Source organism: Solanum verrucosum, unplaced genomic scaffold (genome assembly GCF_900185275.1).
Source record: "Solanum verrucosum unplaced genomic scaffold, falcon-dt-bn FXZP01000247.1, whole genome shotgun sequence".
Taxonomy (NCBI): domain Eukaryota; kingdom Viridiplantae; phylum Streptophyta; class Magnoliopsida; order Solanales; family Solanaceae; genus Solanum; species Solanum verrucosum.
In genome coordinates, this window is record NW_026020125.1 from 17,369 (window position 1) to 36,678 (window position 19,310).

The window sequence follows — 19,310 nt, forward strand, 5'->3', positions numbered from 1 at the left end:
TTGAAGTTATACTACCATACAATTTCCAGTATCATCCCTCTAACGGGAATGCCTTGGAGGGTGGAGAGTCCCTAGACTTCCCTGGCTAGCCAGAATTATGCAGAAGACATATCCAAGTACGACGCACAAACTCTAAAGTTCTAACAACAACCAACTATCGAAACAGATGTGTCTACTTGCAGCGACATCGGCTGGCAGCTAACATCCTCACAACTCTTGTGGTAGAGCATACATCAGATAACAATGTGAGGCCTTAACAACTTCTTCATCGACTTCAGTTATCCATGCATCGTCACATTTGTACCATTGGTTTCTCAAACGCAAATAAGTCACGAAATGACCAGATTCTAACATTCTTGAATGTGTGACCACTGCAAAAATTTCAAATTATGTATAAACATCTGATTCATCACCGTAAAACGAAAAGATTTTGTTCCTGTATCTTATCCATACAATTGAAGATGATAAATATGGCTTCATATCAAAAGAGAAAAGAAATTGCACCTGGCAATCAATCTTTTTAGACATTTTTCAAGTGGGAGAATGTTCAAACCATTTTATATGAACGCAGAGCACAAGTGGGAGCTTTTTCATGGACATTTGTTTCAATGCGTCTTGCTTTTCCTGATAATTTTCACAATATAGTTTCTGATCGGATCCCAATTTTTCTGGTCTTGTAAAAAGGTCCAAGCAACCTACAAGAGATTCACTTGGCTTACTAGACTTACAACCAAAATCATTTTGGTTGGAGTCACAAGAACTCAAGTCGAGAGAAATGTCCATACAAGGATCATGAGTAGTTGAAGTGAAATAGCATGATGCACATGTGACATCAGAGATCTCAAGAGACAATGGGAATTTCCATTATCTGTTTAAGAAATGTTTCATTATAAGAGACAATGTAGAAGAGGAAGACACAAAACTCTCTAGTTCTCTCATCAATGAAATTGATCCCAAATGGAAGTACATGAGGAAATTTTGAAATCGGAAATTGAGCATGTACATGACAAGATCTGTACTATATCTGCTCACTGTGTTGCATTTCAAACAAAAAGAGATGAACAATATGCATTATTATCTAAGCAGCAGTCCCAGATGATGTCCTACATAGACAAAAAGTATTAGAACCATTCTCATCAAAACATACCTTTTGATTGCCAAACTTGCTTTCCCCTCTTTGTCATGGATCCTGTCCAGCATTGAAATGAAGAACTCATGAGCACCTTGCTGCTCGTAGGTAGCATGATTTTCTGAATGTTGCCACCAAATGCTAACATAAACAACAATTCAATCCGAAGGAATCACTACACTACATATGTCTTCAACTGTCAACTCCAACCAATGTTATTTCAACATATAAGTATCCAATCTAAGAGAATTTCAACTTGCATATTGTTCAGATTTCAAGGAAATGCATCAAATCTTGGTTATAAAACTCACAGTTATACTATAATTGATGAGACAACTCTAATTTTAACTAAACGTAAGGTTTTTCAATTTGTGGGAATTATTATCTTTTACATTTTTACATATCCTGATCCATAAAAAAGTGAGGACAAAAAGGAAGCTGCCTCGACCACAACCCCCACCCCCCGCCTCAAGGCCACAACCCCACCCCCACCCCCCGCCTCGAGGCCACAACCCCACCCCCCGCCTTAAGGCACTGTTGTGCCTCTATCCTTTCACTACCCCACCCCCGCGTCAAGGCACCGTCGTGCCTCGATCCCCTCACCCCCGCGTCAAGGCACCGTCATGCCTCGATCCCCCCCTTGATGCATAGTTAATTTCTAAGTCCTCGACAGCGGCTCTGAAAACTTGTTGCTCCCAATTGCACACGCAAGTGTACGTGGTCGCGCAAGTAATATAGTGGCTCTTAAAATAACCAGATTATCGAACCCAAAAGACTTGTCAATTAACTATTTACTAAATTATACTAGTCTAATTATTTGTAATTGAAGAACCATGTGTACTAGTTGAACATGCGCATCAGTTTCTTTCAGGATTACAGTCATCTTTATACTCGATTTTAGACGATATTGAATGACCATTGAACGCGTTGAGATACAAAACGACAGTGAAAGTGAGACAAACCTGGTTAACAAAGCTCTCTAATGCTTCAAAATTTTCCATAGAAGAAACCATTTGGGAAGTGTAATTTCCAGCTCCTGTGTTCATATTTAGGATGCTCTGAGCCAAAGTATGCTGAAGTTTATCCATTCCCTGTGTGAGAGCATCTTCAGCTAGCTAGCAACAGTGTCGCAAATTACACACTTTAATGATTTGTTGATCCACCAAGGGCTCGAGTTGTGGCATCACCACCTGTGTAAAGTTGATATACAATTAAAAATCTCGCGTTCATAATTTTTTTGCTTTCCATTTGGTGACAAATGAAGTAATATAAACTATATGGTATCTAATGACCTATACATCAGATATGATTTGTGCCTAGTTAAGGATATTTATGCATGAAAAACGCTACGAGAAAGTCAAAAGCAAATGAAGGTAAAATAGTTCAAAAAAAGCAGTAAAGTGCACCAGGGACTACATTTATGAGTTCTGATGGCTTGAATCCTCCAATCCAGAGGAAAAAGCACTCGACAAGAAACAATAAATATCTTTCTTCTCTCCTCTCTCAATATCTCAAAATCATAATCTCAATACAGCCTACAAAAACCATTAAACAAAAACAATTCCAAAGTTTCCAAAGCAAGACAACATGACAGTAAATTCATAACAGTTTCATCATTTAACGCTATTGAGAAAAAAGTCAGATACTTCCACGCAATAACAAGTCTTTCATCGAATTCACAATACAGAAATTCAAATTTATCAATAACGAGAAAGTGCATATACATTGAGGAAATTCGTGAATGCTACCACTACTTAAATACAATGTAACATCTTTCACTTTGTTATCCACTCTCATTGCAAAACAACTTATAAAATAAAACATTAGAACATTCTTCAAATGTTCAAAATGCAAAGAAAACAAATAAACAAAAAGAAGGAATTGCTGGAAGATGTTTCAAATTTTCCATTCATAATACTTTTTAACCATTAAAAGAATACTTAGACATAATCACAAACAGTGAAGAATTCAACTTCCAAATATCATAATCTCGACCAAAAAAGAAAGAAAAAATCACGCAAATCCCCTCATATGAAACCCTCAAATCACTCCACTTTATTTTCTCAAATTTATTTTTTCCCAGTATCTTTAATCATTTTTCTTATTTAATCCAAGAAGAAAACCCCCCCCAAAAAAAATCACAAAACCGACCTACATTTCCCTTGCATACACAAATTTATACAAGAAACCCCATAACCAACATAGAGAAAATGAATCATCGAACCAGTAATAAAAAAATTACGCAAAAAAGAAGAAGATAAAACCCAATACTCCAATTATTTTCCTACAGTAAAAAAAAGTACATATAATAAACAAAGAAACACTCACAAGTTTGGAGGAATGAGAAATCGAGTATATGAGCAGAGACAGTTGTACGATTCGAGATATTATAAAGTTCCCGTCGTTTCTTGGTCGCTTTGGCATTCAATTTTCCAGCCTGATTATTCTCCAACTCAGATGAATTCACAACTATTGATTATCTGCACTCGAAACGATCAAAAATTTTGAACCCTTATTAAGAAAATGAAGAAGAAGAAGAAGAAGAAGTCGTTGCTTGAAAGAGACGTTAGGAGCGGACAAGGATAAAAAATTTTGTGAATGAATTTCACAAGACGTTTTTCAAGACTTATTTTAAAACTTGAAATAGATGGAATAATATATTACTATGTTAATTTGTCCTATGTTCAAATCTTCACTTCACAATTTTTTTATAAATCGTTGATTTACATTCGTTTTGAGATTTTGAGATTTTATTTCTCTTAGAATAATTTTCGAAACTGAAATTGTATGTTTCTCCATCATCTATATTTATATTCTTGGATTGCATATTAAAATTACTTTTGTTTTCATAAAATGCCAGTTGAGAGAGAAAAAAGTCTTCGACGTGTTATATATTGTTTTGAGAAAAAAATAGAAGTAGTTAAATGATATTTTTATTCTAAAAGAAACGCAAGTAATTTTTATAGACAATTCTTAAAATACGAGTGAGTATCCACACAAATAACTCTTTAATTGAAAAACAAAACTTATTTTCTCAAATAGGTGTAATTATCCCTTAGTCTCAACATATATGATAGGGAAAAAGGACAAATATACCCCGAACTATCAAAAATGGTATACAAATACCCTTCGTTATACTATTGAGACACTAGAGCCCCTGCCATCCAAAAGTGGAACATTTATACCCTTCACTCTAACGGAAGGACACGTGTTGTCATCCTATGCATCTACCCTTATTATTCACCATATTTTAAACCCACAAAAAAAATCCACCCGAATTAAAAAAATACCCACCCAAATAGTAAAGCAAAATTAAAGTGATATTTGGGTCCAAATTCCACACTGTATAAGCATAGCCACGGAGCCACCACTGCGACAGCCACCACGACGGCCATAGTCATCGTCATCCTCATCAAAATCATCGCAGCTTCCATACACATCATCAAAGTTCTTCGATCTCCAATAACAATTGTGCAAGTATAGGATGTGTGGTCCGCCGGAGCTGAAAGTGATGAGCGTATGAGGTGAGAATGTTATGTGAAGTTTTCTGGAAAGATGAGGATTGTTGGGCCGGTGCACCAGAAAATTATTACATAAGAATAGTCGTTATGTGTTGGCGGTACGTTTGTTACACTCATTGGGCGAGTGAGATTTTTTTCGGACATATTTCGATAAAATCATCTTCATCGGCAGCGGCGGGGCGGAGGAGATGGCGGTGAATGAGATTTTTGAGTGAAGTTTTATTGATTAAGCTTTGAAGCCTAGATAGAACAACCATGGTTGCTAAAATTGTTTAGCTCTCTAAAACCTTAGCTTCTCCCCATCCTCTAATTCGTCCTCAACTTCTTGCTCAATCACGTCATCTTCTTCTTCTCCACTCAAATCCGAGGTTCTATCCCACTCCATCACGAGATTCACCCTTGTATATCTTCTTCTTCACCCATCTTCATGTTTGAACTTGAATTCAAAATCAAATGCTTACCCTTCCTTTCAAAACCAATTTTGGGTTGATTGTGTTTTTAGGTTTTTTTTTAGGAAATAAAATGAGTAGTCGGAAAAATTGCATGAGATTTTTGAAGAATTAAACAGAGGATCAAGGCGTGTATTTTGGTTGGTTTGGGTATATTGTTAGGTGTTAGTAATGGGTGGGTTAGGGATTATTTGGGTGGGTCTTTTTAATTCGGGTCGTGGGTTTATAATTTAATGAATAATAAGGGTAGATGCATAGGATGACGACACGTTTCCTTCCGTTAGAGTGAAGGGCATAGATGTTCCACTTTTTGGACGGCAGGGGCTTTAATGTCTCAATAGTATAACGAAGGGTATTTGTATACCATTTTTGATAGTTCGAGGGTATATTTGTCTTTTTTTCCCTAGATGATATACTTTAATGTCATACGAATTAAAAAATATTTAATTTCTAACCTCAATGAAATGATTCATAGTCAGAAAAATATCTAAGATTTGTTTTAGACTATAAATTTCAAAACTATTCTTTTTAAGAAAAAATGATTATGTTAAATAAATGATACCACATATACTGAGACGGGATAATATTGTATATATAGTACAACATTTTATCATACGATTTGAATTGATATTTCAAGGAATGGTCAACAAAGTTTTGTCATTTTTGTTGGTCCTTGCTATTTAGATAGTCCAAAAGTAATAATTCAAATATTTATACATTGTTAAGATGCTAAAGAAGCTATGAACATTGTTTTGTCTATAAAAAAATGAAAATCCATAGATTCTCTGTACTTTGAAAAAGTAATAATTCAAACAATGTTGATCCAATAGATTGCTAGTAGTAATTTGTTAAGTAGTAGATATATATTTCAATTAATAATAATTATTTTTAAAAGTCACTCAATTTTCTTTTCTTTTTTTGTTCCACTGAGAAAGTCTTTTCTTATAAAAACATTTAACTCTACGAGGGAAGATGTAGATAAAAGGTCAATAGCATGAACAACATAAACTTTAGATCTATCAACAAGTGACCACATATCATAACGTACTCTTCGCAAAAAAAATCCACTTTGAAGTTGACTTATTTGCTCGGCCAGTCGTCGAAATGTGTACGAGATACCATAAGGGCTCAATATCTCAATAGCACATTTGTCTAGAGGTTCGAAGGAGACTTCATATCCGAAACACATGAACGATCTGACGATAAAGTCATTCAAAACTTGATCGATCCAAGAACTAAGAGCGGTAGAAGTCTTGTCTCATGGAATGGGCTTGAAGGCTAGTGGTCATATTATTCGTCTAAGGGGAAATGCCTTTTTCGAGCCTATCCCCATTCGCCAATCGCTTTCTTGAGTTGATGTTTAACTTGCACCAAAATCCATCTCTATGTTCACTAAACTTGCTTCATTTTTTGCTTTCATCAAAGCCGACCTTAACAAACATCTCTTCCATTTTCAGCTCTTCCTATTCCATACCATAAACAGACAACTTTGTTTCATCGACATTGACGCTAAAGGCTCTATTCCCGCCCACCAGCCCTTTATGGAGTTAGCCTACCAAAAGAAAAAATTCTCCAATATAATAAAGAAGTAAGAAGGGTTTCGGACATTTGCAAAAAAATAACAAACTATATACAGTTTGAAAATTGAAATGCTGTTATTACAATTTGACCATAGTATTATCATAGGGAAGAAAACTTTGTTTTTCTACCATAGTATATATATATATACACTTTGGACTAAAAATTTCTCACCTTCTACGGTATGAACATTTGTCAGATAGGTTAGCTATGAAAAATCCAGCGAAAACCTTGAAAACAGAAGCAAAAGAGAAAGGTGTTAATGAACTTGAGTTTTTAACATGTTAATTTTTCTCAGTTCCTAAAACATACTCCAAGCATGTAGAAAAGTAATAGATTTATTGAAGAAAAACCTAAATGCATCCAAGAATGTACACTGTAGAGTAACGACGTCCATTAACTAGCATGTCAGCGATCATAACAAGGGGTATGGTCCATGACATACCCAGTGTAGCAACTAATGGTGTTGTCCATACTACTAAAAGAGCCCGGTTTCATATTCCCAAAAATTACGTGTGTTAATCTAAAAGCATATAGAGAAGATATCAATGTAGAGAAAAGTGAAGGGCAGATTCTGGAAGAGTTTGAGCAGCACAAATTTAAGACAGTGATCTTCAATATAGCAAAAATAAGGACTCTGAACAACCTGTCCTAGCTAATTAATTTTCTCTCGTTGTGGTTTAGTTTCATTTCGCCTCCACTATCATCTGATTAGCTGATGTGCAGAGAGGAAGGCTCAACTCCAGGAAATATTTTCTCCAGTGTTATTTAATATGTATCGAGTAATCGAGATGATAAAGATTATCTTAACCTTAGCACCAAATGAAAAAGGTGGATCTAACAAATTAAAGATCCAAATGGGTTCATTTGAAGTCGAGATTTAATGCAACTTTATTCATACTCTAGATGTTTTCTATTGATTTTGCCTGTCATTTCATAAGGAAGAAGGTCAAGGTTTGTGTTACTAGTAGACGATACGTTCACAAAAAGGAGCAACTAACAGATATCTTGATTAAGAGCCTAGAAAAGAGTTGGCATAAATCCTTCTTGTGCAAGTTGGGTGTGAAGAATATCTTCTGTCGTCTAACTTTAGGATTACTAAGCATGGTGTGGAAGAAACGGGAGTGGAATAAAGGCGGTGAGGAATACGATAAGCCATAGCTGTGGTGTGATGTAGAAAATAGTTTCTGAGCTTAGTTAAGTTAATTGGTCGGTTGGAAGCTGGTTTAGTCGATTAGCTAGTGAAGTTGCTATATTCTAATTACAACCAGACCTAGATGATGGAATGAACCATCTTTATATCTTTTCCCATTCAGTTGCAACTACTCAAGTTTCTTTCCTCTACTTTACTCGTCACTCAGTTACATCAACTCATGATATCCATTGATGGAACTTTCTTAACAAGATTAATTGTATAGAAAGTTTTCCTAATTCTGACATAATAAAGAATCTCAAGATTCAAGTAAATTTTCCTTATTTAACTATTTATCTCATTTCAAATAGTTTAAGTTAACTTATTTCTGGAGCCAAGCATATATCTTGTTTACAATCAATTCGAGAAAAGTTATTTGTTCTTATTTTTTACAAGGATAAGTGCTCGTACGTACCATAAGTAGTCACAGAGAAAACTCCCTATAAATCCATTCAGCAGCACAATCTCGGCAATAGAAGCTGAGCTTGGGAAATCAAACTTAGGTTCCAACCCAACAACATTTAATGGCCACACTGGGAAAAAGAATAGGGTGTGATAAAAATCAGTAATACACAACCATTTCTTTAAGGTAGATATTCAAATTAAGGATGGAAATGATATGACTGGTTGTATCACACTTGAATTATGCAAGTTCTCTTCCACTGGCTTACCAAATATTTGCATTCCACGCATTACGGAAAAGATCGTTTGTCTTTCCCTTTCAAGATGCACCAAAAATTATCAAACTTCTATCCTTATAAAAGGTCAGACTATGTAAGAAGTAAACTCTAATTGGACTAGATATATTATAATTTCTACATGAAGCCTTCAACTCTTCACCTACTCTTAAACTCCATTTCCAAGTCAAAACTAAGATGATTAAACTAGAATGGTGCTATTAAATGGAACACTATATCACTGTTACATCAACTTAGACCTAGAAGTACCAAAATGACACATTTTCATCACAAAGACAATTATGAGGTACAAATAGATCAACTCCAAACCTAAAAGGCCCAAAAGAACTAAATGAATTCAGTTCCAAAATTTGAGCACTACCTAAAGGACATCGCCTTCCTTAGAAGAACAATGGTGTTACCTTTTATTAGATACCCGAAGAATTTAATCTTTTGCATGGTTATCCTATATTTTCCCTCTTTCTATCCCTTCGGTATATACTTGGGGTTTTTTTCTGCGTCCACCTCCGATCCCGAACAAATTTAAAAGATCAAGAACTGATCACATTGTTCAATTCTTGTGCTTTTCAATTTATACCGACTCATAAGAATGTTATTACTTCTTAATAGACCAAACAGAGAGAAGAATGGGAAGCATCTCTAATTATGACAGAACAATTATAAAATTCATGCTGTCAGTGGTTTCCAAAATGTACATTACCAAGCCACCAAAGGCCAACCAAAGTGAATAAGCCTAGATATCCGAAGGACCTCTCCATATTTGCCTTTTCTCCTGATCCAGTAGATTTCATGAGAAGCACTGAGTACATCGAGAAAATCGTACACAGATCAAAATAAGGACCATGAAAATAGAATTATCAATGTAAAATAGAAGCGACAATATCATCCCAAACCTGATAAATATCCTACCTGTGAATAGGCCATAACACACTACTGAAAGAAGACCAAAAACATCGCCGATAATGGAATATTTAGCAATCCTGTCAGCGGCAATGAACCCACAAAAATGATGCACTAGTTTTAGCCACAAAAAGTAGCAGATAGAAGTAAATTGAGAATTCCCTAATATTTGTAATCCATACAAATTGAAAAGCCAATTATGTCAAGAACCAGACAGATTATTTTGTCTTAAGTAATATAGAAGCAGCACTTTTGCAGTAATAACATAACATCGTATAATGGAAGAAAAAAATGTTGCAGTACTGAAGAATTTAAGATGCTATAGATGGTAAACTTGAATAATCTACCGTTGCACATGTAGTCTGTAATATTGTTTCCCGACAAACGCATCAATAACACACCCATTAGCACTACGACAGGTATATGCCCCTCCATTTCAAGTTCCTTCCTCAATTCAACCTAGCATTTCATAACAAAACAATCTAGAAAACTTTAATCATATTGTCACAGACAGCCATGCAGAAATAATAACCGTTTCTACAAAATCTGGAGTTGATTCAATCAAAATTCTCGATATGAATAAATGAGGTGCAAGAAGAGAATCTCTATAAATGGTGGAGACATTAAAAGATATAGCATATTTACTGAGCTAATATTAGATAGAATCTTTTTTCTACCTCATGACCAGATGTATTAATAATCATGAGTCCTAATGATTTCAGTTTCTCCACCTTTATCATAAAAAATTCACTTGCTCCTGTCCTATTTGACTAGGATAATTCATAATCCCGACACAATCACAAGCAGTAATAAATAGAGGTAAGAGTTATTTGTAGTCTAAATAGCATGCCCGTAGTTCTTTGACATAAAAAAGAAAGTGGGTAAACATGAATTAAAATCATGTATTGTATTTATTAGCAAAGAGTTAATACCTAATCTTGAGTTTTACATGATCCTGGACATGGGGGAACAAAAACTATCTGATATGCAATGTTGCACAGTTATTAATAATGCCCATCATGAGGTACGTTTTGCGTTTACTTTTTTGGTTTGTTTTACTTAAGCAGTCAATTTACTCGAGGCACCATCATGCCTCGAGGCCCCCACCACACATCTCAAGGCACTGTCGTGCCTCGAGGGCCCCACCCCAAGCCTCGAGGCAACATCGTGCCCCGAGGCACCATCGTAACCCAAGGCCACCTAAACCCCCACCCCGAGGCATCGTCATTCACCGAGGCTCCCCACTGCCCCATCTAGAGGCACCGTCATGCACTGAGGCCCCTACTGCCCCCCTCTCCGCCCCAGGCACCGTCGTTCCCCATGGCCCCGAACCGCCCTGCCCCGAGGCATCGTCGTGCACCGAGGTCCCCCACCCCCTACCTAAAGTCATCGTCGTGGGCTGAAGACCCCAGACCTCGCCTTGAAGAAATGTCGTACCCCGACTCCCCCCCTCCCCCCGTTCCCGCCTCGAGGCACCGTCATTCCCTGGGGCCCACCAGCCACCCGCCTCGAGGCACCATCGTGCCTTGAGGCCCCCTCCCACCCCCATCTCAAGGCACTGTCTTGCCCCAAGGACCCCCTTCCCCACACACACACCTTGAGGCACCATCGTGCCCCGAGGACGCCCCACCACCCGCCTGAAGGCACCGTCATGCCCCAAGGATTCCCCCATCCGCCTTGAGACACCTTCATTCCCCGAGGACCCCTCCCACCCGCCTTAAGGCACCGTCATTCCCCGAGGACCCCTCTCACCCACCCGTCTCGAGGCACCGTCGTTCCCCGAGGCCCCCTCCCACCCACCAGTCTCGAGGCACAGTCGTTCCCTGAGGCCCTCTCCAACCCACCCACCTCAAGGCACCGTCGTACCCCGATGACCCCCCCACCTGCCTCAAGGGACTATTGTTCCCCGAGGACCCCACCCCCACCTTGAGGCATCGTTGTACCCCGAGGCTCCCTATTCCCCACCTCTGGGGACCATTGTTCCCCAAGCCTCCCCCCTACCCCCCACCTCGAGGCACCATTGCTCTCTAAGTTCCCCTCACCCCCCGCCTCGAGGCACCATCATTCCCCAAGTCCCTCCGCCCCAAAGCACCATCGTGCCCCGAAGGTCCTCACCCCCCTCGCTTCGAGGCACCATCATGTCTTGAGCCCCCTCTTCCCCCGCCTTGAGGCACCGTCGTTCCCCGAGGACCCCAACCCTCCCCCGTCTCGAGGCACCTCCATGCCCCGAGTACTCGATCCCTCCCTGCCTCGAGGCACCGCCGTGCCTTAGGACCCCACCCCTTCCCTCTCCTCAATGCATCGTTGTTCCCTTAGGACCCCACCCCATCCCTCCATCTCGAGACAGCACCATCTTTCCCCATGGCCCACCCCCACCCTGCTGCCTCGAGGCATCATGCCCTAATTTCCCCCTCCTGCTCGCCTTAAAAGAAAAAACCAAACTTAGAAAAATGTACTTAACAAAAAGAAGCGAGAAGAAAAACTGAGTTGGGCATAGTAATTATTAAATATTGTGATTCTTACCTTAATACAATTTGTCTCTCCTAGTTTTTACAATGAATGGGAATGAAAAGGAAGGAACCAAGGGTCTTGTTTTATCCCATCAATGTTGATCCTCTCTGCATGTACACAATTCTGAGTAAATAAATCACTATGGAAACACTAAAGGACACAAGTTATGCTGAAGTTTCACAAATTAATCAAGAAAAGGGAGATGAGAAAAGGAACACTTATACTGGACAATAGCAAGGAATAGGTAGAAGACATGCTTAAGGCATTCACATTTAGAACGACTAATGCAGGAAATTTGGAAGGATTTTAATCCATGTTGAGCAATCAAACTCAAAAAATCATATTTTCAGTTCTAATGATGACTAATCAAAAAGCCAATTGATCATGCTAATAAAAGGGATCAATGAATTAAAATGAAAACATAGCACAAAAGGGAGCTTTTTGATGGACATTTGTTTCAAAACATCTTGCTTTCAATTGAAGAAAAAGCTTTTTAATCCGTATCTTTTTCTTACAATTGAAGACGATAAATAAGGTTTCATGTCTAAAGAAAAGGAAAATTGAACGTGGCAATCGATCTTTCTGGACATTTTTCTGGTGGGAGAATGCTCAAATCGCTTAATATGAAAGTAGAGCACAAGAGGGTGCTTTTTGATGGACATTTGTTTCAAAGCATCTTGCTTTTCATGACAATTTTCACAGTACAGTTTCTGATGGGATCCCAATTTTTCTGGTCTTGTGAAGAGGTCCAAGCAACCTACAAGAGATTCAATTGGCTTACTAGACTTGCTAGCTAAATCCTTTCGGCTGGAGTTGCACGCACTCAAGTCAAGAGAAATGTCCATACAAGGATCGTGAGTTGTTGAAGTGAAACCACATGATGCACATGTGACTTCAGATCTCAAGAGCCCGTAGAAAGCCCTATGAGCAATACACTGGCAATCTCTATTATCTGTTTAAGAAATGTTTCTTTGTAAGAGACAACGAGGAAGAGGAAGCCACAAAAATCTCGAGTTCTCAAGGTCTTAATACATGAATCACCCTTTCTCTTATCAATGAAATTGATCCCGAATGAAAGTACATGCCGAAATTTTGAAATAGGAAACGAGCATCTACATAAACAAGATATGTACTATATCTACTCACTGTGTTGTATTTCAGACACAGAGATGAGCCATTATCTAAGCAACAGACCCCAGAAGATGTCCAAAATAGACAAGTAGTATAAGATCCATTCTCATCAAAATATACCTTTGATTGCTAGACTTGCTTTCCCGTCTTTGTCATGGATCTTGTTCAGCATTGAAATAAAGAACTCATGAGCATCCTGCAACTCGTAGGTAGCATGATTTTTTGAATGTTGCCATCAACTGCAAACGTAAACAACAATTCAATCGAAAAGAATGACAACATAGGTCTTCAACATGTCAAGTCTCTTACCAACATTAACAATTTCCACATCTAAGCATCTGATGATGATATCTTACTACATCATAGAGATTTTTATTTTGCCATTATAAGAGAATTGTACACTTGCATATTGCCCGGTTATAGAGGAAATGCATCAAATCTTGGTTGTACAATTACACTTATAATTGATAAGAAGAGAGATTGTGAATTTGTGGGGATTAAACATTTTTTACATTTTTGCAGATCCAGTTATAATTCAAGTATCTAGTATCAATAATTTCAGTGGCAAAGATAGATAGAAAGCTACTCGAGTTCAATCATAGGAGATAAATCCAACTAACAGTAACAGACCTGTAAACAAACTGAGTTGGACTATAAGGGGACCGATCACCAGAAAATACAGCTGAAAACATGAGAAAATGTCACACGGCAGACACAATCCATCCAAGGACATCTTTCTGAAAATTTCTTGGTTATGTCTATCACTAAGGAAGTAATTTCTCAAAAGGGGTGCATGAAGCAACACTTGCAACACAGAATTCATGAAACAAGTATTCCCCAAATTGTTCAAACCTCTTAATCCCAATGGAAAACATGATTTCGATTTCCGAATAAATAATCTCTTCATATTCTTTGAATCTAAATCCATCCCAAAACTCAACCTTCTTCTCTTACTCAATCGCATCTCACTCTCCTCAGCCCCATTTTCACTTCTTGAAAATCCCTTCATATGTTTACATATCACAACCTTATCAAAATCAGGATCATACACATGATCACAACACACAGAGCAATAAAGCTCAGCCCTTTCCATAACTACTAAAATCTCATGTCCATCTTGAGAGTGGCCATGCCAAAGGACATGGTTTGATTCTGTTGACAAACAACAAAACACTGATGAACAAATCAAACCTATGTTGCTCAGACTCTTCAAAAATGTCAAGGGGTGAGTGCCAGATTCTCCAAAAGTAGTGCGTTCTTGGAGAATCCGACATGAGTGCGGCATCAAAAGTGAAGAGCATGCAACTTAGGATCAAACACATGTATAATCTGCCCTGACACCCACTACAAAAAGTACATCTAGGTATCTCCAATTTCGACATCTCCAATGTTGTCCTACCAATGGAGTTGTCCTAAAACAATCTTGAATCAAATTGTACCCACATATACCATTTTTCACCATGTACTCTGCAAGATGCTTGCAGGGCTTTGGATGGAAGTAATATGACCATCAGAGCAATGATTCTGGGAATCACAAGACAATCAATTTGGTTTGTCAAGACTAAGTTCCCATGGATGAGTGGTGTTCCTAACACATGGCCAGAAATGGTTTAATATCTATAGGATTACAGGCCATTAATTTGCAACAAAATAGTGATATAAAAGGCACCATCTAGTAATTGTTTCAAAAGTAATACTAATGGGGCTAGTAGGGGCAACCCTGGGCCTGCCTCAGTAGCATTCTGTATCAGAAAATCAGATGGAGATTTTATTATGCTGAAGCCACAAAGTTGAAAGATTGTGTAGCTATTGAGGCTCAAATCAAGGTTATTGAGGGTGGCCTGGAGTATTGTCTAGCTAATGGATTGACACCAATAATCATGGAATTTGATTCATTAACAACTATGAAGCTCCTAAATGGTATATGGTAGGTACCTTGGTTGATTTCTGTGAATGTGAGGGCTATTCAAAAGATGATGAACAATGAGCATGTGGAAATAGCTCATGCATACAAAGAGGGGAATAAGTTGGCAGATTTTTTGCACTAACTATGCCTTCACTTGTGCAGGTACATGTATTAATTAGTTTCAGAGCATACAAGATATTTCACAAACAGCTAAAGCTATTGTACAATTAGAGAAAAACAAATGCCCAAATTTGAGAATCCGTAAATATCAAAATAGGGCACCATACAATGTAAATGAATAAAGCGGAGACATTTGATTACAAATGCTACAAACAAAATGTCTAATGGATTCCCACAGGCTACTAGAAAAGGCATTCTGACATTCATGAAGGTGAACTCACAAATACAACCTGAATGTCTAAGGATTCCCCCCGCTATTTTGACATTTCTTTACTCTTATATTTGGGACGCCCAAATTTTTCTAGTTATAACATTGCTCCTGCAGTATATCTCAACAATAAGTTCCTAAATCATCATACTCAAAAGCAACTACTAGATAATGGTAAGATATTAACCTCAGAAAACATTTGGCTATCGGAGCTGTCATTTCAAACTTCAAGTAATTTAAAACAGTCGACTCCATTTTCAATACCTGCATAATACGTAAGTTTTAGTGTCACTGCAAAGTTTAACCACTGTGGGTTCTGTGAATCAAGACCATATACCTCCTCCTTGAAGTAAGTGTTGTTTGTTATGTAGTAGAACTTTTCGACTTGAGGTGCACAGATCTCCTCATATTTTCTGCAATAAAGCTTTTATCATATTAATATCTTAGAGCATTTTCTTTCAGATATGCTTGAAATATTTGAGGAAACAAGAATATGAAAAGCACTCAAGGAAAATGTTGTAAAGATTATGGTGAAAACATATGCAGTAGAGGGTCAGAAGGTATTTCTTACGATGCGATCATCATGCAAGCTACTCCAAGAAACTGTAATCATTGTCTGTCCATCAAATTGCCCGAAAGATATCGATCAGTAGTTAATTGTCAAATGCAGTGTGTCTGGGACAAACATGTACTCATTGGCAACCTATGCCGTCAAACAAGTTCTGTATAAAACTGATGAATTTCTGAGCTCATCCACATTAATTAAGTCGTAAGTTGGGCACACTGACATTTTATCAGGGACACAACTGTAGAGAAGAAAGATATTAGAAGTTTACCTCAACAAGCTAGTTAATTAAGATATCACGCATGCCAGGATTGATGTCTTTCTGTACTTTCACCATGAAATCTGTGGAAGGCCTTTTCTTTACCTAGTACAATGAATAACATTAAAAATATTCGACAACTTGCAGCAAATGTTAGTAAAACTGCAATTCAGTTAAAGTTAGTAGCAACATCCAATTCAAAGAGCCAAAGAGCTAAAAAGAGATAAGAGGGTAAACAATTTTATACCTCAGAGGCTCTCAAGTGTTTGTATATGTCACAGGCATTGCAGCATATAATTGTGGGTCAATAAGATTGTTATCAATGCTGACAATTTTATCCCCTGATTCCAAGTCCACAATGCATCTCCCTTGCATATATCTGTTGCAGGAACAAGGACTACTCTCTGCTGAAAAAATCAAAACCTGCTGCTTTGACATGTTCTGAGATGTAGAGGGTGCTTCACACCTTCTTCTCGATGGAATCAACCATAGCCGATTCATGGTCATTTATGTATTCGACCTCCGGACTTCTCACTGTGTCAAAAGTTGACATAGATTCATCCATGGATACTAATGATCCATCTGAGTGAGATGGAGAAATGTCCATGCTGCAAGTGGCAGAAAGAGGAATGATAGTGATCTTAGGAACAACAGTTTGAATAGAAACAGGTTTGTTATTTAGTCTGATAGAGGAAGATGCTGGCAGAACAGCAGTCCCTGAGGAACAATCTTTTTTTTTTCAATTTACTCTCATTGCAAAACAGCTTATAAAATAAAACATTTGAACTTTCTTCAAATGTTCAAAATGCAAAGTGGACAGATTAACAAAAAGCAGGAATTGGGGGAAGATGTTTCAAATTTTCCATTCATAATACTTTTTAACCATTAAAAGAATACTTAGACATAATCACAACAGTGAAGAATTCAACTTCCAAATATCACAATCTCGACAAAAAAAAATTCCCGCAAATCCCCTCATATAAAAAACGCTCAAATCACTCCACTATATTTTCTCAAATTTAATTTTTACCCAGTATCTTCAATCATTTTACTTATTTAATCCAAGAAGAAAATCCCCCCAAAAAAATCACAAAATCGACCTACATTTTCCTTGCATACACAAATTTATACAAGAAACTACATAACCAACACAAACAAAAAAGTAATTCATTGAACCAGTAATAAAAAAAATACACAAAAAAGAAGAAGATAAAACCCAATACTCCAATTATTTTCCTACAATAAAAAAAATACACAGAATAAACAAAGACAAAAAACAGAGCAACACTCACAAGGTCGGATGAATGAGAAATCGAGTATACTAGAAGAGGCGGTTGTATGATTCGAGATATTAGAAAGTTCTCGTCATTTCTTGGCCGCTCCAGCATTCAATTTTCCGGCCTGATTACTCTCCAACCCCGATGAATTCGCAGCTATTGCTTGTCTCTTCGCCACCACACTCGAAATATCAAAAAATTTGAACCCTTATCAAGAAAACTAAGAAGAAGATGAAGAAGAAGTCGTTGCTTGAAATGGACGTTAGGAGTGGACAAGGGTTCAAACTTTTGTGAATGAATATCACTAAGACGTTTTTTCAGACTTCTTTTCAAAATTGAAATAGACGGAATAATATATTATTATGCTAATTTTTCCTACGTCCAAATATACACTTCACATTTTTTCTATAAATAGTTGATTTACATTATTTTTGAGATTTTGAGATTTTATTTCTCTTAGAATAATTTTCAAAAATGAAATTGAATGTTTCTCCATCATCTATATTTTTATTCTTGGAGTTAATTTTCATCAATTGCATATTAAAATTACTTTTGTTTCATAAAATGTCAGTTGAGAGAGAAGAAAGTCTTTGACGTGTTACATATTTTTTTGAGAAAAATAGTAGTTGAATGATATTTTTGTTCTGAAAAGAAAACACAAGTATTTTTTATAGACAATTTCAGAAATACGAGTGAGCATCCATACAAATAACTCTTTAATCGAAAAACAAAACTTATTTTCTCAAATAGAAGTAATTCTCCATTAGTCTCAACATATATGATATACTTTAATGTCAAACGCGAAAGAGCCAAGCTTGGATACAAAATCAAAGGGGTTGGTGGATTCTTGAGTCACAAAGTAAGGTTGTATCATTCTTGAAATTTGAGATAACAATATGTCAAAATCAATCCTTGGGAAATTGTTTCTCTCTTATGTGGGATTTGTTCCTACGAATCTTATATATAACCTGAAAAGCTGGCAACTGAGAGAGTGATTTGTGAGAAATGTAATATCCTCGGAATTTCTCTTTAGTAGAGTAATAGAAGCGACAAATTTATATGCTAATTTTGGTTACGTGAATTCATGGTCTCTTGTAAAATTAAATATTTTATAAAATTAGTAAATTATATGTTGGTCAAGGCTTAAGCCTAAATGATGTCGTTTACTTGTCTTAATATAATACTAAAGCAATAAGATAGATTGTTATAAAACCATTCAATTGTGGATGTTTCTTTTCATCAACCTAACGTAATGAAACTATTTATTGTAAGTCTTAAAGTTGTACTAACATATTTGGTTAAAGGATGTAAACAGATGTTTTCTAAATCTTATAAAAGGATATCTTGTACCCTTGTGAAAGAGACACTTGAAGAAATTAAATAAGACTCTCAACTTTATGCACACCATCACCATTTGTCTCCCTTTCTTGTTTATATTTTTTCAGGTCACCACCCTCAATATTAGAAATCTTATTACCGTTATCTAAATAAAAATTAATGAAGATTATTATGATTTTATATATATGAAATATACTTTCAGTGAAAAAGGTACATTAAATTATCTATTTTAATTGTTAAAATGATATTAAGAAGAAAAAATGATAATTTCCTATTTATGTGTATTTATTAATTAAAGTGATTTTAAAAGAAAAGAAACAAGAACTAAATTCTTTAATAGGAATAGAGCATTTTTATGAAGAAAAAGGGCATTTTGACCTATTAAGTAATAATGACCAAATGAATAGATAGAAAATAGATACAAAAAAGGGAGTGAAAGATGACAAAGTGGCAGGTTTAAGGGGTGGA

The 19,310-nt window shown here is 36.9% G+C and overlaps 2 pseudogenes; both read right to left on the bottom strand.

Moving 5' to 3' along the window:
• Positions 1–140: 140 nt before the first annotated feature.
• On the bottom strand, positions 141–14,604 carry LOC125825831 (ubiquitin C-terminal hydrolase 22-like; annotated as a pseudogene).
• A 922-nt stretch (positions 14,605–15,526) lies between these two features.
• On the bottom strand, positions 15,527–18,590 carry LOC125825832 (cyclin-A1-1-like; annotated as a pseudogene).
• Between the last annotated feature and the right edge of the window lie 720 nt (positions 18,591–19,310).